Consider the following 21,214-nt stretch of genomic DNA (forward strand, 5'->3'; position numbering starts at 1 on the left):
TCTCTCTTAGAAACATCAAGCCATCTTGGTGCAGACTATTGTTCTTAAGGGGTTTTTTAACCCCCCTTTAATTATATAAATATAAAGCAAGCAGGCACACATTATCTCTGGGGAAAAGGATACAACATGATCTTCTGTGACTTGGCAAAGACTGTTCCCAATACTCCTTGGTTTGTTAAACTGGGGAAAATGAATGCAAATATACACAGGGTCCAAAGTTCTCCCTGGACCAAAGACTGAAACCTTGACCACCTTTCTTTTGAGGTTCTATACTATTAGAATTTCTCGGACTGACTTGAGATTTTAAGTCAAGTTAAAGGTAGGAAGGGACAGTAAGAGCCTACTGTAAGCACTCACACTGAGAAAAGAGAAAGTATGAATGGGTGTTCTAACCTCAATACCATAACCAAAATGATCATGGAAGAATGCTGGCTATGCAAACACTTCTAGACCCAGCCAACTAGAGATTGAAGAGGTTCCCTTCTCCAGTGGATGAGCATATATAGACATGACTTGGAGAGGTTAAACACAGTAAAGCCTAGGCCAAGTGTGACATTCGAGGAGCACTATATCATCCTCCCTCAAAGAACCACTGTCACTTGTGCAGAACCAAGTCCTCACAGCTACACTAAATAAGGAAACAACATACTGTGAGTAGTCTTTTTAAAAGCCACGCTGTGTTATCATCAACAGAAGCTAAAATATGGGGCCTGTAACCAGACCAATAAGATTCTCTAGCCCTCTATTTGGAACTAAGCCTGACCCCTTAGAGTTCTTAATACTTCACAAAGAGAAAGAGGAAGGAGGAAAAACCCCAAGAGAAACATACTATATTTCCTGATAATTTTATAGTCATTCAAGAGATTAATCTTAATACTGGAAAGACATCTGACCTTATTTGTACTTCAAACAAATGACAAGCTAATGAGGCATTTCATATCCACTGCACTTTAATTTTTCCAAAATATGCTATACTGGCCCACCCATAGGGCTCTAATTATGCCTTCTGAAGCCACACAGAAAAACAAGTTGATTTTCTCTTCCAAAGAACAGCCTTTCAAGGATAGGAAGACAATGATTACATTTTCTCTTCAGGGCTTCCAAACCTGGCTCCTTCAACTCCTCTCCAAAGCACTAGATTTCAAGGCCCACCTCCATCTTGCCTCCTTTACATATGCTCTGGCCTGTCCATGTTGCCCTTATAGTGCCTAGCCCAGAACTGGCTACAGCCTACCAGAAAGCAGTCTCAGAGCATATGAGACTATCGTGTCCTATTACCTATATTTCTATATCTTGTTCTGTGAGCCTAGGAGCCAGTCCCTTTTTCAGACACTACATTATACCCTGTTAGCAGGCTCCCTAGTCCACCCCATTCTTCACAAGCCTGGAGAGGCAAAGGCTGGGCATAAGGCAAGTAGTTCTGCCTACTTTGGTCCTGAGATTCTAGGAGTACTGATAGCTGTTTCATCCCTCTCCACCGCCTACCTCTGGGCCTCTTGCTCCTCAAGACGCCTTTAGTGCATACACGTTTTGGCAGCGGGGGGGGGGGGGGGGGGGCGGCGGTACACGGGCCTCTCACTGTTGTGGCCTCTCCCGTTGCAGAACACAGGCTCCGGACACGCAGGCTCGGTGGCCATGGCTCACGGGCCTAGCCACTCCGCAGCATGTGGGATCTTCGTGGACCGGGGCACGAACTTGTGTCCCCTGCATCAGCAGGCGGACTCTCAACCACTGCGCCACCAGGGAAGCCCAGTGCATAGACTTTTAAGCTTATGTCATCTTACTCTTTAATGCACTTGTCCACCAGGGCAAGACAGGCAATGGCTGGACCATAAAAGAAGAGACGGAAGGCAGAATAGCACAGTAGTTAAGAACATGGGCTCTGGAGTCAGACAGCCTGGGTTCAAATCCTGATTCTATCACTTACTAGCCATGAGACCTTGAACAAATCACTTAATTCCTCTGTACCTCAGTGTTCTCCCTGTAGAATGAAGATAATAATAGTACCCACTGATGGAAATGTTCTATACCTTGATTGCAGGGGAGAGATTGCAGGGGAGAGGTTACAGAGGTGTATATGTTTGTCAAAACTCAAACTGAACACTTAAAATGAGTGCATTTTACTATATGTAAATTACATCTCAATAAAATCGATTTGAAAGGTTTAAAAAAAATTATAGTAACTACTCATGGAGGATTGTGAGGATTAAAAGAATTTTGAAATACCTAAAATAGTTCCAGAAATCATAGTAAGCACTGAAATGTTATCTATTTGTAATGGAGTTAGCAATGATGTGCCCAATCTCTATGTCCTGTGATTGCTGCTGGAGAGCAAGGGAGGGGTCTGAAAACCCAAAGGGATCTTCAGTTAGCTGAGATGTGGTATTTTTCCAGAAGTTTCATTACAGATCTGGCTTTCACCAGATAAAATACCAGTATCACAAACCACACCTCGTCCACGCTCCAGCCAAGGTTGTGTTTAACACTAGCAAAGCCAAACCACAGGAATCATCACCAAAATCAAAGATGTTCCAGTGAAACTGGGAGGGATCTGTTTTCTTTAGTCTTCCTCTGGCTTAGCTCATGAGATCTTCCTGGGCCAACTTAGGTTCTATTCAGTCCTTCACCAGGTCTTCCCTGAACGTCTTCTCTGCCCAGCCTAGGCAGGAGGAGGGGGTGACAGAAGGAAAAGATATCAAGTTTCCTGGCTCCCTCACCCTCACCAAGTTCACAATCTACAGGAATTACAAATAGAAAGAGGAAACTGATATCAGAGGCAACAAGGCATAGTGAAGAGACCACTCTGCAGGGAGCTGGAAGACCAGTGTCTAGCCTCAGCTGACACTTACTAGTCACATGACCATGAGCTAGTCCCATGGCACTGTGAACTTCAGTTTCCTCCCCTATAAAAATGAAGGGATAAGAATAAACGATCTCACAGTCTGTGGCCCGACGATGGTAGAAAAACAAGTGTAATAGGACTTGTTTCAGGATCTCAGTCCTGTGAGAAACTCAGGGTGAGCCAAGTGAGCTAATTTAGAAGAACTGATTGTCTTAGACCCAGAATACAGTAAGGGGAGTACTTCATGGCTATGGCTGCTGCAGCAACAATGATGGCAGTCATAATTTGGAGGTGACCAATTCAGCTTCTATTACAGGGAACGGGTTCATTTCTATTTTCTCACCTTGCACTGCCCCACAGGACCAAACCTGCAAATTAAGGATTCAGGATACCAAGCATGGCTCATTTCTGGCATTTCCTCCCTATTCATTCCTGGATCAGGCCCAGGGGCCTAGAAGAGCACTGTGAGGTGAAGGGCAAAGCAGGCAAAGATAACATCTGTAGAGCACGACACTGTTCTCTCTGGAAGTCAGCTATCGCCATGCATGTTTGAAGGACTATGGGACCTAGAAGATAACACAATACAGTGAATTATGCAAGAGAATCCTTTTTTAGTTTATGGAGGTACACAAGGTAGTTGTACAACCATCTAGTTCAGGCATCAGTGTAGTTCAGTTCAAATTTCTTGATATTCTAGTCTCCTTCAGGTCCTGTGCCTGCTAAAGAAAGATTAAACCGACTCAGTCTCTTGCTCTTAAGGGGCTCAAGATGTGGACAGTGAAGCAGAGTTAAGTGAGTAAACATGGTACAACAAAGGCCTGTACAGAGTGCCTACCTCCATAGAAAGAAGGGATCAAAGGCAATGTCACTAAAAAGGTAACATCTAATCTGAGTCTTGAAAGGATGAGGAGGTATCCATGGGGCAGAGAATATGGAAAGGACATCTTCCCCTCTTCTCTAGGGATGGAAAGGACAGAGGGAACAGAATGTATGAAGACCTGAGATATGAAATAGCCTTTCATGTTTCAGGACCTGCAAGCAGTCTGGGGTAGCTGGAGCACAAGCTAGCTGAGTGCAGAGGCCTTCTGTTATTTAGATCCTACTTCTCAAATGGGACTGCAAAACTGCCAAGGGAAAGGAAGGGAAGAAAGAGTACTGAAAAGCAGGTGAGGCAGTGAATACACACCCCACCTCTCCTCCCGCCTTCCCCCAGACTCTGCCTGACACAGCCCTCTCCCACACCGAACACACCCCTGAAAACTCCAGGAAGGAAAAACCCTCCCCACGCTAAGGATAGTAGCTCCAGAATCCCCAGTTGAAGAGGCAGGTCCTCTCCTAAAAGGGAGAAACAAGAACCACAGGTCCCTGGAAAAGGAAAATTAAGTACTAATTTGCAAAGATCCAACCAACCCTAGCAGCCATGCAACATAGAAAGGCTGAGGGAATCTCATCTCATCAGCCAAGCCCAGATCCAATGCCTTTTTCACCCAAACTCATCTCCAGTGAGCCATCACCAGCTTCTATCCTACTGAGAATGCTGTGGGAGCTGCAGTGAGAAAGGCAGCCCAGCAAATCCAGAGCTGACTTACCCTTTAAAATGACTTTAGCTACATACAGTTATTTGTTGCCTCCTGCTAAACACAAAAATAATTTTAGATCGAAAAAAAAATGACTCTAGAGTATCTCCCAAGCAGGACACATTCCTGAGCCTCAGCCATGCTGAGAATCCTTAGGTTACTGACACAGGGTGGCCAGGCAGATAAGTCAAAATACACAAGGCCAAGGAAGCCATGGAAACAAGATGACACACAAGACCTGAAGTCTGTGACCACATTGGGAAACAGCTGGGAGTGGGAGAGAAGCATGAACTTCAGTCAGACCCGAGCTCTAATCCCAAGGCACTTACTCACTAGCTTCACCAAACCTTCAGTCTCCTCATCTGTAAATAAGCATAATAATAGTATTTACCTCAGAGCATTGTTGAGATTACTAAATGAAGTAAAGAATATAAACCACTAGCCTGAGGCACACAGTCAGTGTTTAAATAACTTCCTTTCCCTTTAACCAGAGCCACAAGGATGCACTTTTGCACAGTTAGGGAGGGGTGGCCCCATTCACAACACAGTCTATGTGAACAGCACACCCTGGAGTTAGGCAATTGCACAGTCCAAGGCAGCCAGCCACTGAGCCTTCTATTATAAGCAGCACCAGAACTCAGAAAAACAGAGCTAAAATACCACCATAGGTGTATTCAAGACAATGGATGGGTTGGAGACCACACAATCAATCCAACTAACAAATATGAGGCACCAGGGACACAGCTCTGACAACCATGGCAACTCCATCTTAGTCGGAAAGCCTCTTCTATGCTCCTGCTGAGGTAAAAGCCAATTTCTTGACCTCCATCAACCTCAAGTCTGTAGATGAACCCCACCAACCAAGGATCTGGAGAGTGTGAAGCCAGGGATGAAAGCAAATGCTACAAGTTTCCAGCTGTGGTCCACATCGTCTCTGCTTGACAGGTGGGCCAAATACGCAAGGGCAGGCAGTGTCTCTGAAGGTGTTAAGTCTTGTCACATGGGAGCCAGGAGATTGGATCCAACACCTAGGATGACTTTAGCACCCTGGTTACCAAGCAGTAAAGCCACTGCTCCTAACTGAGCATCTCCAGGGCAGGTAGGGACCATGTCTGATTGTTTTGTATGTCCCCAGACCCTAGCACAGTGCATGACATAACCCACTGGCTGTAAATGGTTGCTTAATCAATGAACCAACATGGACGTGGCCTTATCCCTATCACCTGGACTTTAGGCCTCTGCATTTACTCTATCCACTGCCTAGAATTTACCTTTCTTAACCCAATTCACTTAGCTATTTTTTCTCAATTCTCAGGTCTCAACTTAAATGTCATCTATTAAGGTAGTGTTGAGGTCTTTCCTGACACCCTAAACAATATTAAGTTGCCCAGCCATAAGTACCCTCTCATCACATCCCTTATTTCCACCTCATAAGTCATCAGACTTCATTGTGATTATCTGTTTTATTTTTGCCTTCCCTGCTACACTGTAAGCTCTAGGAGAGCAGGAACCATATCTGTCTTGTTCATTATACTGATTCCCAGGGCCTAGTACAGTACCTGGCACAGAGGGAGTGCCCAATATGTTAGAATAACTGAATACATGAGTGAAGGAATGAAGGAATGAGAGAGCTCCAGTCCAAAATGGCTCTGGAGTGACTGGGGATTCAAAACTGTCTGCTCAGCCCTAAGCTGTCAATGGTTACTTCTTTTTTTTTTTTTTTTTTTTTTGCGGTACGCGGGCCTCTCACTTCTGTGGCCTCTCCCGTTGCGGAGCACAGGCTCTGGACGCGCAGGCCCAGCGGCCATGGCTCACGGGCCCAGCTGCTCCGCAGCGTGTGGGATCTTCCCAGACCGGGGCACGAACCCGCGTCCCCTGCATCGGCAGGCGGACTCTCAACCACTGCGCCACCAGGGAAGCCCAATGGTTACTTTTTGATTCAAATCTTAATAGAGCCTACAAATGCCCATGCATGGAAGATGACAGCAGATTTGATGAACAATAGAACAAAGAACAGTCTGTGTGACACGAAGTAAGAAGAGACAGAATAGGCGTTATGAAGCAGAAACCCCACCTCTGAGTGCCTTGAATGCCATGCTAAGTAATATGGTTTATTAGCCTGCATGACAGCCACTATCTGACTTGAGTTCACTAATGGCACACAGGCCTATGAAAGGTACCATCCTGCTATAGCCATCCACTGAGTTCCCTTTGATTGCCCACTGACTGATAGGCCTTCTTCCCCTCCCTTCAGGTTCACCCCCATTTCTCTGAGCTATGTGGAATCATTCAATAACACAGGTGCCCCCAATGATAATTTGTCCAAATTACCCTAGCCCAATTTTATTAAAGAAAGTTGTAAATAGGGAAGCTGTCATTTAGGGAAAACAAGATCAGAGGGCCTGGATTCAAGTGTTGTTTAGCAGTGTGACAGTAGGTTACTTAGTCAATCTTTCTGAGTTTTAATAATCTCTATAAAATAAGAATAATACCTATCTCACAAGGTTGTAAAGAAGGTTGAGATAACACATTCAAAGGGCCTAGTTCAGTGTCTTTCATATAGTGAGGGTCCAACATAGGTTTATTAAAAAAAAAAAATCCCACCTAGGGCACAGGGCTATTATTTCCTCCTAAATGCTAAGCACTTTCATTTGACCTGATACAGCACAGAGACCCACAAGGCCAGAGGTTACTCATACAGACTTGGGCCTGTCTTACCACCTAAAAGGGGATGGGCACACTGCCCTGTTTCCATTCTGTGTCTAGCTATCTGAGCACTGAGGAAATTACCAGCAGGCAGGCTGCTGGGAGTGGGGAAGTGGGAGAAGAGCTGAGACTCTCCCAGAACTTCAGATCTATTAATAGCTTCGTCACGTGTCTACAGAGGCACAGGACTGTTGTCTGTAAACTTGGTAACCCATGGCCCAAGACAGGCAATTTAGAACCGGGCTGTGTTCCAGACCAAAGACTGCAGACTGGGGTCCACTCTAAACAATGAAGCATGATAGCAAACTAGAGCAACCAGAAGTAAGGTGTTGACTCTTCATAAGATGCAAGGAAGGAAACTACAGAATAAATCCCTCACCCTCGCCAACCGTGCTCGCTTTATGTTACAGGAGGCCTCAGATGGGGCTCAGCGTTTATAGGATTTCAGTTTGCCCTTGGAAATATATTTAGATACTCACTCTAGCCCTGACCAACTGCATCACCATGGACGAGTCACTACCCTCTAGGCTTGATTCTTTATCTGAAACTCAAGAAGGGAAGGCCAGATGATCCTACCTCTTGATGAGCTTGTTCACGAATCTTCATCTCAAAGTCCCAGCCCTGATTTATGAGAACAAGAAGTCTAAAACACTGTGTTCTAGAGATGGAGACAGAGGGATCTCCAGTATACTGCCCTCTGCCACCAGCCTCAGCCACTCCACGAGGAAGAGAGGCAAGGAACATAAGGAACTGGGAACAAGCCACCTCGACCTCTCAAATCCCAGCACCTCCAGCCTCAGAAGGCCATCATCCTATGGCACCCAGGAAGGGGCTCAGTAAATATAAGCAAATGACCAGAATATGGGTGTAAATTGCCAGTTCCCATACAGTTTCTTAAAGGGAAGACCTGGAACAGAGGAAAAAGAAAAGAGGAGATAAGGGGCCTGTATTTTCTGTCTTTCCCAATCTCAGCATCACCATCAGGGGAAAAACAGGACATCTGTAGGAAACTTAACTACATAAAGTCATAAAGTTATTAGATTTAAATACAGTTCTCTGTGTGTGTGTGTGTGTGTGTGTGTGCATGCACATGCGTGTGCACGCGCGTATGGAACTGTCTGTGGGTGTATGGTCTTTTCTTTATTCCACCAACAAGCCTCATGAGGAAGACTCAAGAAGTGATGGCTTCCAGAATGCCAGGAAAGCTCTGACACCAGGAAGGGATTTAAGTCCTTGTCAGCACTTTGGGGCTCTGTGAAGTGCCCCTCTACACACACACACACAAAAAAAAAAAAAAAAAAAAAAAAAAAATTACAGACAATCATACACCCCAGGGCTAAACTAAAATGCCCACAGAACACAGATAAGCCAAATGAGTTTAAAAGACAAAAGAGTTCCCAGGGCTTCCCTGCTGGCGCAGTGGTTGAGAGTCCGCCTGCCAATGCAGGGGACACAGGTTCAAGCCCTGGTCCGGGAGGATCCCACATGCCACGGAGCAAATGAGCCCATGCACCACAACTATCGAGTCTGTGCTCTAGAGCCCACGAGCCACAACTACTGAAGCCCGCATGCCTAGAGCCTGTGCTCCGCAACGGGAGAAGCCACCGCAATGAGAAGCCCACGCACCTCAACAAAGAGTAGCCTCTGCTTGCCGCAACTAGAGAAAGCCCGCACCCAGCAACAAAGACCCAACTCAGCCAAAAATAAATAAGTAAATAAATACATTAAAAAAAAAAAAACAGTTCCCAAACCAATAAAATGTAACTGTTATATAGGATTACATATGTATTAACACACCTAAAGAAAAAAATCTGTACTTCATCCGGAAGTTTTGGACAGCCCCAGAAGCTGAGAAAAAGCAATCACAGATACACATATTGGCAGACATACAATTGGGTTCATTGGCAGAATGAACCCATCACTCATTCATTCCACAGAGGTTTACTGAGCACCTACTATATACCAGGCACAATTCTAGGCCCTGGGAATACAGTGACCCTAACACTCTCAAAAGAGAGGGAGCCAATGAACTTCAAACATTCCAGCTGAATTCCCACGACCTTTCCATCCCTACCGTGAGACGAATGCATCAGGCTACTGTAGCGTCAGTATCAGCTAGAGTCCTTAGTCTCAAGAATAACTTAGTTTGTAAGTTCAGCAACTAAAACTGATTCTAGATAGTCTAAGCAGAAAAAAAAAAAAAAAAAAACACCTTATTTTAAGAGCATCTCAGACTCACCTGGAGAATTGCAAAACCCAAGGATGGATGTCAAGAACAACACCTAAAATCTGGCAGTAGAACTAGTCTGGTCAGGACATCTCTGCTTCCACTGCCAACCTCCACTATCCCCAGCCACTGTGATCCAGCCACTGCAATACGACTACCACTGCTGCTCTGGGAACTCAATCTTGCTACATGCCCCACCACCACTGCAGTCCCTGCTTGCCTGCATCACCAGCTCTTCAGAGTCAAAGTCCAAAAGCGGATCAGACCAAAAGAACCTATGGCAAGCTGCAAAAGAGGTTGAAAGTAGATGTCTGGCATTTTAAGTGGAGAAATTTTTAAATACAGGAAAAGGTAATAAATATTCATTTTAGCTACTTTGGTATTATACACAAAACACTGGATTCATCAAACTAATGGCCCTAATTCAAATTTCATGCTCATCATAACCTTTCTGATTAGGATTTGGTGTTCCACATTGCCACCCAAAGGCAAAAAAGCACTAGTCATACTAACAGAGGCATTCTTGAGGTTTTTATATATCAGCCTCGTGAACTTGGTTAAGAGATTCTGCTTGAAGAGATAAATATTCTCAGTGTACCAACAAAATCTAAACCTTCAAAAAGAGAAATACTGGGCTTCCCTGGTGGCGCAGTGGTTGAGAGTCCACCTGCCAATGCAGGGGACACGGGTTCGTGCCCCGGTCCGGGAAGATCCCACATGCCGTGGAGCGGCTGGGCCCGTGAGCCATGGCCACTGAGCCTGCGTGTCCGGAGCCTGTGCTCCACAACGGGAGAGGCCACAACAGTGAGAGGCCCGCGTCCTGCAAAACAACAACAACAACAACAACAACAACAACAAAATAATAAGTTGGTCAAAAAGATTGAAAACTATCAAAAAAAACTTCTGGAAAGATGGATTTACATTTCTCATTAACAGTGAACTTCATCCTTAGTGTATACTGTGTCTTGATATATTACACTAAATCAGGGGTCAGCAAACATTTTCTATAAAGGGCCAGACAGCAAATATTTCGGGCTCACAGGCCAAACATCCTCTATTCTATTGTAACTAAATAACTCTGCCATTAGTGCAAAGGTAGCCACAGATAATATAGAAAAAAAAATATATATGGATTTATTTGTAGAAGCAAGTGTAGTTTGCCAATGCTTGTATTTAATAATGATGAAATAAAGCTATCATGATTTAAAATACATCTAAAAATTAAATCTAAAGATAAAACTCTACAAATTTTCTGCAATGTTTGAAGTTTGAAGATATTCAATCCAGTTAAGAAGTCTCTTTATAGGTTTCCTGCTTAATAGTGAAAAATAAAAGGCACATATCACTGGTGAAACACTATTTCCTTCTTACTGCAGTGAAAAATGGGATTAAATAGGACATGAAAAGCAATATTTTGTAAACTGCATTCATTTGCCAGCAAACGTGATTTGAACAATATATACAAAATATTTCTTAAGATTAAAACAAATAGGGCTTCTCTGGTGGCACAGTGGTTAAGAATCCGCCTGCCAATGCAGGCAACACAGGTTCGAGTCCTGGTCCGGGAACATCCCACATGCTGTGGAGCAACTAAGCCCGTGCACCACAACTACTAAGCCTGTGCACTATAGCCTATGAGCCACAACTACTGAAGCCCGTGTGCCACAACTACAGAAGCCCGCACGCCTAGAGCCCGTGCTCTGCAACGAGAGAAGCCACTGCGATGAGAAGCCTGCGCACCGCAACGAAGAGTAGCCCCTGCTCACCGCAACTAGAGAAAGCCCACGTGCAGCAACGAAGACACAACGTAGCCAAAAATTAATTAATTAATTTTAAAATAAGAATAATAAACTATAAAACACGTAAATTTTAAAAAACAAAAAAATAAAAATTACAAACTATGGAGCTCGGGAGATTGCTAGACTGTAGAATGTAAGTTTCCCTTCATGTGCCAGTTAAATGTATTTGCTACATTCTGTTAAATACTGAAGTACAAAAGGAACTGCTTTTTAAGGGCCACTGAAGGAAAAATGTACAAAAAAAGAAATATCCCCTATATGGGGTGTGCTCAGAGCAGGGGGCCTGAAGAAATGGTTCCTCTGTTTACAACACACCCAACAGGAATCTGGGTACATTGTGACAAGGAACATAAAACTTGTGGCCTTCCTATCAACAAATACCTGACACATGTCCCCCTGCACCTCCACATGGCTGCTGGGTCAGAGCTCAATACTGGTAGAAAAGCTACAGTATTTATGTGGGGAGTTTGCCACCTAGAGCCTGTCCAGTCCACACATGTGTGGGCCATGAGTGGTCCTATAGACATAAAGGCTTTGAACCTCTCTTCTCAAGGAAAAAAAAGAAAAAGAAAAATGGATTCCAGCTATATGCCATTCTGGAAAAGGCAAAACTATGGAGACAATAAAAAGATCAATGGTTGCCACGTGTGCCAGGGGAGAGAGAAGATGAATACACAGAGTATGGAAGTTTTTATGAGCAGTGGAAATACTTTGAATGACGTTATAATGATGGATATATGTCATCATACTTTTGTGCAAACCCATAGAATGTGCAACACTCTTTACTTCATTAAAGTGAACCCTAAGGGTGAAATGAAAAGCCCACGCACCACAATGAGAAGCCCACGCACCGCAACAAAGAGTAGCCCCCACTCGCTGCAACTAGAGAAAGCCTGCACGCAGCAACAAAGACCTAATGCAGCCAAAAATTTAACAATTTATCAAAATAAAAACCTATTGTAATAATAATTAAGACAGTGTGGTATCAATTGCAAGGATACAAAAATAGCCAATAGAATAGAATGGAGTCCAGAAACACAGCCACACATAACAGTCACCTGACTTATAACAAAGGTGACACTACAGTACAGAAGGGAAAGAATGACCTTTTCAATAAGTAGTATTAGATCAAATGGATATCCATATGGGGGGGAAATTATACCTTGACTCACTACCTCACACCATCACAAAAAATTAATTTCAAATGGACAGCAGATCTAAAATGAAAGGTAAAACAATAAAGCTTTTAAATGAGGAAATAGGAGAACATATTCATGATCTTGGAGTAGGCAAAGTCTTCTTGAACAGGACATCAAAAGACCTAAATATGAAGGAAAAAGTTGATAAACTGAGAAAAGATATTCACAACACATATAAGATAAAGGACTTGGATCCAGGATACATGAACTCCTACAAACCAACTAGAAAATGGCAAGCAACCCAAAGAACAGTAGGCAAAAAACTTGAACACTTTACAAAATAATAAATCCAGACTATGTGTGTGTATGTGTGTATATGTATGTGTGCGTATGTATGTGTGTGTATGTATATACAGACAGTATTTGTATATATCTATATACATGTATATAGATATATATGAATGAAAAGATGCTCTACTTCATAGTCACTGGGGAATCACAAATTAAAACCACAGTGTGAGAACACTATACACCAACCAGAATGGCTAAAATGACAAAAACAGGGAAATATTAGATGTTGAAAAGGATGTCAAAAAACTAGTACACACACACAGCTTGTGGGATTGTGTATTAGTATCGCTTGTTGTATAATAACTACCCTAAAACTAAGTTGCTTAAAACAATACACATTTATTATCACACACAGTTTCTGAGGGTCAGGGACAAAGAGTGGCTTAACTGACTGGTTCTGGCTCAGATCTCGCATAAGGTTCATAAAGGGCTAGGGCCACTGGAGACCTGACTGGGGCTGGAGGATCTGCTTCCAAGATGGCTCACTCACACTCCTAGCAAGTCAGTGCTGGGTGGGTCAGGAAGCCTCAGTTCTTCTCCATGTGGGCTGTTCCATAGCCTGCTTGAGTGTCCTCACAGTATGTAGGCGGGCTTCCAACAGAGTGAGTGATCCAAGAGACAGTGAGACAGAAAAACAGTAGTACCTTTTATGACCTAGTCGCTGAAGTCATATACCATCACTTTCATTTTATTCTATTTGTTAGAATTGAGTTACTAGGGTCTAGCTGAGTCAAAGGGAGGGGGATTAGGTTCCACCTCTTGATGGGAGGGGTATCAAACAATTTGTGGCCATATTTAAAAACAAATACACTTACTTTGGCAAAGAATGTGGCAGTACCCACTGTGGAGCACATGTATCTTACCAAGGCCTCCATGTGCTAACCTCCTCTTGTTCATGCTGTCTGATTAGCATGATGTCATCAACGTAACAGATCAAAGTGATGTTCTATGGGATGGCCAGATGGTCCAAGTCTCTTCTGACTATATTATGACAAAGAGTAGAAGAGTGGAAGTGTTTATATAGCCCTCGGCAAAACTATGGAGGTGTAATGATATCTGTTCCACAAGAATGCAAACTGTTTTTGGCCTTTTTTTCTGATTGAGACAGAAAAGAACACATTCACCAAACCAATGCCCACATACCATTATTAATTTGCTCTAGCAAAGATACCATATCCATCACAGTATCCATAATTGGGGCTACTAAATTAAACTTGCTGAGGTCTACGTTCTCCAGAATCCATCCAGTTTCACAGAAGAGGGCAGACTAGTGAATTAAATGTAGACATAATAGGGACAACCACCCCTGCATTCTTAAGATACTTAAGGATAGCACTATTTCCACCATCCCTCACAGAATACGATATTAGTTTTGATTCACAATCTTGGCCAGAGGAAAATGCAACAGTTTCAAAAGCTTCCACTTGGCCTTCTCCACTATGATAGCGCTTATGTGACAGGTCAAGGATTTGATGTGGGTGCTACTCCAACTGTTGAGTATGTGCATCCCAATTATACATTTGAGGATAGGTCTGTGGGATAATTCTAAAAAGTATCATGAGAAAGTAATTAGATAAATATATGTTAACATTACACTAAGTGAAAGAAGCCAGACATGATTCCATTTATATGAAATGTCTAGAATAGGCAAATCCACAGAGATGGAAAGTAGATTAGTGGTCGTCAGGGACTAGAGAATAGGGAGCGACTGCTTAATGGGTAACAAGGTTCCTTTTGGGGGTGATGAAAATATTCTGGAATTAGTGGAGATGTTGCACAAAATTGTTAGAAACCACTGAATTGTATATTTTAAAATGGCAAATTTTATGTTATGTGAATTTTATCACATTAAAAAAAACAAAAATAGAAAAACAAAGACAGCTGTTGGCTGCCTTATGCAGCTGGTTGATGTATGAGGGCTGCTTTCACCCTCACTCAATTTACAATACAGAATCCAGCTCATGGCGTTATACATTCTAGCATACTGAGCCCTTGCAAAATGCTTAGGATACAAATATATTTCATCATTCACATCAACCAGTACATTGTAAAGTCACTTCTTCATGTTCTCTAGGAGTCCCTATTTAAATTTGGAAGGCTCATGACTTTACAAAAAAAAAAAAAAAAGCAATTTGGTGTTCAGGCTAAGCAAGGTCCTTGGCATCTTCAACCCCAGGCAATAGCTGGCTCTGCTACTTACCTCACTGTCCCAGATTGGAAGGAAAATACAATCTCTTCTACATAAAGCCAGAAGGCAGGAAGAAAGGATTCAGTGACTAGCACACCTCAAACAAATATTTATTGGACAAACTGTCTAGCAGTTTTCAAATTATGCTCTGCAGATCTCTCCTCCCACTCAGGTTCCTTGGCAATATCTACTACTTCAAGCAGAGCAGCTCTACTTTGTTGAGTTTTAAATACTGGAAGCACACTTTTAAAAAAAGAAATTAAAATGGCTCAATTATGTAGCAGACATCTATGAATTTTGCTGATTTAACATAACAATCTCGCCACCTCCCAAGCCCTCCTTAAGTACATGTACCTTGATCTTCCCTGAGGGAACCATCCCTCCCCTGCTCTCGGTCCACATGATTCCAGGGTAGCTGACCATGATGCCTGCATTCCATGAGTAGAATATAATTGTTGGCCAATGAAAGTCCAGCATTCTTCCAGTCACAGTGATACTTTAGGGTGGGCAAATGACCCAAGCCAAAATCATACCCACGACTGCCAGCACCATCAGGAAAGAGGTATTATCTTTCCAATAGTGGTTGCTTAGCTGGTAGATTACACACCCAAAGCTGACAACTAACTTTGCCACTACATGGGTGGAGGCTGCCTAACACCAAAACAAAGAAAAGCGAGCCAAGAGGAGAGAGATTAGGTCCAAATGACATGATTCAAGTCGCTGGATCTTGCTGTGTCTAAAGGTAAATCTCTTTCTAGGCTGTTTAGTTACTTCAGTCATAAGCACCTCTCATAAGTCAGTCTAACCTGTATTTCTGTCACTTGCAAAAGAGGCACAACAAATGTAAAATTATTTGAAAAAAATTGAAAAACATCCATCTGGTCAATAAACCTCAAACCTTTACTGTAAATCACAGTTGTGGAAAGAATATTTAAAAAAAAAGAAAGAAAAAAGCTCCCAGGAGAATGAGTCTTCTCCTTGACTCCTCATTACATTCCCAAAAATGCATGGTATGGACTTCCCTGGTGGTGCAGTGGTTAAGAATCAACCTGCCAGAGGGAGGAACACTCCCAAACTCATTCTATGAGACCACCATCATCCTGATACCAAAACCAGACAAAGATGTCACAAAGAAAGAAAACTACAGGCCAATATCACTGATGAACATAGATGCAAAAATCCTCAACAAAATACTAGCAAACAGAATCCAACAGCACATTAAAAGGATCATACACCATGATCAAGTGGGGTTTATCCCAGGAATGCAAGGATTCTTCAATATACGCAAATCAATCAATGTGATACATCACATTAACAAACTGAAGGACAAAAACCATACGATCATCTCAATAGATGCAGAAAAAGCTTCTGACAAAATTCAATACCCAGTTATGATAAAAACCCTTCAGAAAGTATTCAGAGAGTGAACTTTCCTCAACATGATAAAGGTCATATATATGACAAACCCATAGACAACATCGTTCTCAATGGTGAAAAACTGAAACCATTTCCACTAAGATAGGAACAAGACAAGGTTGTCCACTCTCACCACTATCATTCAACATAGTTTTGGAAGTTTTAGCCACAGCAATCAGAGAAGTAAAAGAAATAAAAGGAATCCAAATCAGAAAAGAAGAAGTAAAGCTGTCACTGTTTGCAGATGACATGATACTACTATACATAGAGAATCCTAAAGATGCTACCAGAAAACTACTAGAACTAATCGATGAATTTGGTAAAGTTGCAGGATACGAAATTACCGCACAGATATCTGTTGCATTCCTACACACTAATGATGAAAAACCTGAAAGAGAAATTAAGGAAACACTCCCATTACCACTGCAACAAAAAGAATAAAATACCTAGGAATACACCTACCTAAGGAGACAAAAGACCTGTATGCAGAAAATTATAAGACACTGATGAAAGAAATTAAAGATGATACAAACAGATGGAGACATATACCATGTTCTTAGATTGGAAGAATCAACATTGTGAAAATGACTATACTATCCAAAGCAATCTACAGATTCAATGCAATCCCTATCAAACTACCAATGGCATTTTTCACAGAACTAGAACAAAAAATTTCACAATTTGTAAGGAAACACAAAAGACCCCGAATAGGGCTTCCCTGGTGGCACAGTGGTTGAGAGTCCGCCTGACAATGCAGGGGACACGGGTTCGTGCCCTGATCCGGGAAGATCCCACACGCCGTGGAGTGGCTGGGCCCATGAGCCATGGCTGCTGAGGTTGTGCATCTGGAGCCTATGCTCCACAACGTGAGAAGCCACAACAGTAAGAGGCCCAAGTACTGCAAAAAAAAAAAAAAAGACCCAGAATAGCTAAAGCAATCTTGAGAAAGAAAAACGGAGCTGGAGGAATCAGACTCCCTGACTTCAGACTATACTAGAAAGCTACAGTCATCAAGACAGTATGGTACTGGCACAAAAACAGAAATGTAGATCAATGGAACCGGATAGAAAGCCCAGAGATAAGCCCACCCACATATGGTCACCTTATTTCTGATAAAGAAGGCAAGAATATACAATGGAGAAAAGACAGCCTCTTCAATAAGTGGTGCTGGGAAAACTGGACAGCTACATATAAAAGGATGAAATTAGAAAACCATACACAAAAATAAACTCAAAATGGATTAGAGACCTAAATGTAAGGTCAGACACTATAAAACTCTTAGAGGAAAACATAGGCAGAACGCTTTATGAAGTAAATCACAGCAAGATCCTTTTTGACCCACCTCCTAGAGAAATAGAAATAAAAACAAAAATAAACAAGTGGGACCTAATGAAACGTAAAAGCTTTTGCACAGCAAAGGAAACCATAAACAAGACAAAAAGACAACCCTCAGAATGGGAGAAAATATTAGCAAATGAAGCAACTGACAAAGGATTAATCTCCAAAATTTACAAGCAGCTCATGCAGCTTAATATCTAAAAACCAAACAATCCAATCCAAAAATGGGCAGAAGACCTAAATAGACATTTCTCCAAAGAAGATATACAGACTGCCAACAAACACATGAAAGGATGCTCAACATCACTAATCATTAGAGAAATGCAAGTCAAAACTACAACGAGGTATCACCTCACACTGCTAAGAATGACCATCATCAAAAAATCTACAAACAGGGCTTCCCTGGTGGCACAGTGGTTGAGAGTCTGCCTGCCAATGCAGGGGACACGGGTTTGTGCCCCTGTTTGGGAAGATCCCACATGCCGCGGAGCAGCTAGGCCCATGAGCCATGGCCGCTGAGCCTGCGTGTCCGGAGCCTGTGCTCCGCAACGGGAGAGGTCACAAGAGTGAGATGCCCGCGTACTGCAAAAAAAAAAAAAATCTACAAACAATAAATGCTGGAGAGGGTGTGGAGAAAAGGGAACCCTCTTGCACTGTTGGTGGGAATGTAAATTGATACAGCCACTATGCAGAACAGTATGGAGGTTCCTTAAAAAACTAAAAGTAGAACTACCATACGATCCAGCAATCCCACTACTGGGCATATACCCTGAGAAAACCATAATTCAAGAAAAGTCATGTACCACAATGTTCATTGCAGCTCTATTTACAATAGCCAGGATATGGAACCAACCTAAGTGTTCAATGACAGATGAATGGATAAAGAAGATGTAGCACTTTTATACAATGGAATATTACTCAGCCATCAAAAGAAATGAAATTGAGTTATTTGTAGTGAGGTGGATGGACCTAGAGTCTGTCATACAGAGTGAAATAAGTCAGAAAGAGAAAAACAAATACCGTATGCTAACACATATATATGTAATCTAAAAAAAAAAAAAAAACATGGTTCTGAAGAACCTAGGGGCAGGACAGGAATAAAGACGCAGACGTAGAGAATGGACTTGAGGACAGTGGGAGTGGGAAGGGTAAACTGGGACAAAGCGAGAGAGTGGCATGGACTTATATATACTACCAAATGTAAATCAGATAGCTAGTGGGAAGCAGCCGCATAGAACAGAGAGATCATCTCAGTGCTCTGTGACCACCTAGAGGAGTGGGAGGGAGACAAAAGAGGGAGGTGATATGGGGATATATGTATATGTATAGCTGACTCACTTTGTTTATAAAGCAGAAATTAACACACCATTGTAAAGCAATTATACTCCAATAAAGATGTTTAAAAAATAAATAAATAATTTTTTAAATCAAAAACAATTAATTTTTTTTTTTAAAGAAAAAAAGGGGCTTCCCTGGTGGCGCAGTGGTTGAGAATCTGCCTGCCGATACAGGGGACACGGGTTCGTGCCCCGGTCCAGGAAGATCCCACATGCCGCGGAGTGGCTGGGCCCGTGGGCCATGGCTGCTGATCCTGTGCGTCGGGAGCCTGTGTTCCGCAACGGGAGAGGCCACAACGGTGAGAGACCTGCGTACCGCCAAAAACAAGAAAAAAAGAATCTGCCTGCCAATGCAGGGAACACGGGTTCAAGCCCTGGTCCAGGAAGATCCCACATGCCCTGGAGCAACTAAGCCCCTGAGCCACAACTACTGAGTCTGCGCTCTAAAGCCCGCAAGCCATAACTACTGAGCCCTCACACCTAGAGCCCGTGCTCTGCAACAAGAGAAGCCACCACAATAAGAAGCCCGCCCACCACAACGAAGAGTAGTCCCCGCGCTCCACAACTAGAGAAAGCCCGCGCACAGTAACGAAGACCCAACGCAGCCAAAAATAAATAAAATAAATACATTTTTTTTTAAAAAAAGAAAGAAAATGCATGGTATTTTACAGTTTCCATTGATAATCTCGCCTGATCTCCAAAAACAAAACAACCCTGTGAGGTCAGCATTCACACTGTATATTTAAAGACATTGAGGCTCAGAGAGAAGTGACTAATCTAAATCATCCAATTTGAAATCAAGGTTTCTGTCTCCAAATTATACCTTTTTACTACTCATGACTGCTTTGCACGGTTCTCAGCAAGCCATACACAAGTCTGGGAACCTGCCTGGGCTCAGTACAGGCTTGCTACTTGTCAGCATTGTTCCCCTGACCCCTGGCAGCTTTGCCTTGTTTCAAACAGGTCTCGCCCTGCTCCCCTGAGATTAAAGACAAGCTCATAGCACAGCATCCCACTGCCTGCACATAAGGGTGTGTCACTCAACTGACTGGCAACACTGAAAGTCAGTAGCCTTACTCTCAAAGTAGCCCTAGAACTATCAAATGCACATCAATAGATAGGATCTGAGGAGGAATAAATGACTTCTAAGATGCACCTATAATGAGAAGCTGCAAGTCAGCTAACAGAAACTAATACAACTTCTATAACTATTGGAATCTGAAGATCCAAATATCATTACTGACTGGAAAAACTCCAACAGCGTACATTCAAGGGTTTAAAAATACATTAGGCTCATGCTATATACAAAAATTAACTGAAAATGGATCAACAACCCAAGAGCTAAAACCATAAAACTCTTAGAAGAAAACAAAGGGAAAATCTTAACTACCTTAGATTTGGCAGTGGATTCTTAGCTATGACACAAAAGGCATGAGTAACAAAAGAAAAAATAGATAAATGTGACTCCATAAAAATTAAAAATTACTGTGCATCAAAGAACATTATCAAGAAAGTGAAAAATCACCCCACAGAATGGGAAGGAATATTTTCAAACCATATATCTGATAAGGATCTGGTATCCAAAAATATATAAAGAAATCTAACAATTCAACAACAAAAAGATAAACAACCTAATTTTAAACAAAAAAAAGGACCTGAACAGACATTGCTCCAAAGAAGAACTATACATGGCTAACAAGTATATGGAAAGATATTCAACATCATTAGCATTAGGAAAATGAAAATCAAAACCACAATAAGGGGGCTTCCCTGGTGGCGCAGTGTCTGAGAGTCCGCCTGCCGATGCAGGGGACACGGGTTCGTGTTCTGGTCTGGGAAGATCCCACATGCCGCGGAGCGGCTGGGCCCGTGAGCCATGGCCGCTGAGCCTGCATGTCCGGAGCCTGTGCTCCGCAACGGGAGAGGCCACAACAGTGAGAGGCCCGCGTACCACAAAAAAACAAACAAAAAAACCCCAAACAAACCAAAAAATAACAAGTGTTGGCAAAGATGTAGAGAAATGGAACCCTTACATATTGCTGATGGGATTGTACAATGGTGCAGCTGCTGTGGAAAACAGTTTGGCAGTCCCTCAAAAAGTTAAACACAGAATTACCATATAACCCCACAATTCCACTCCTAGGTATATAGCCAAAAGAATTGAAAATTCGTACTCAAACAAGTACATGTACACGCATGTCCATAGCAGCACTATTCACAATAGCCACAAAGTAGAAACAGCCAAAGCCTCTATCACCAGAAAACGGATAAACAAATGGTGGTATTTTCCAGCC

The 21,214-nt window shown here is 42.6% G+C and overlaps 1 protein-coding gene and 1 non-coding gene across 7 annotated transcripts in view; one reads left to right on the forward strand and one right to left on the reverse strand.

Annotated features, from left to right (window-relative positions):
* Nucleotides 1-21,214, reverse strand: part of STIM1 (stromal interaction molecule 1) — a 220,023-nt gene that overhangs the window by 138,360 nt on the left and 60,449 nt on the right. The window lies entirely within an intron of this gene.
* Nucleotides 11,412-11,541, forward strand: LOC131760689 (small nucleolar RNA SNORA11). Its single transcript, XR_009336793.1, has one exon. It is a non-coding gene; the product is annotated as a small nucleolar RNA SNORA11 (small nucleolar RNA).

Source organism: Kogia breviceps, chromosome 7 (assembly GCF_026419965.1).
Source record: "Kogia breviceps isolate mKogBre1 chromosome 7, mKogBre1 haplotype 1, whole genome shotgun sequence".
NCBI lineage: Eukaryota > Metazoa > Chordata > Mammalia > Artiodactyla > Physeteridae > Kogia > Kogia breviceps.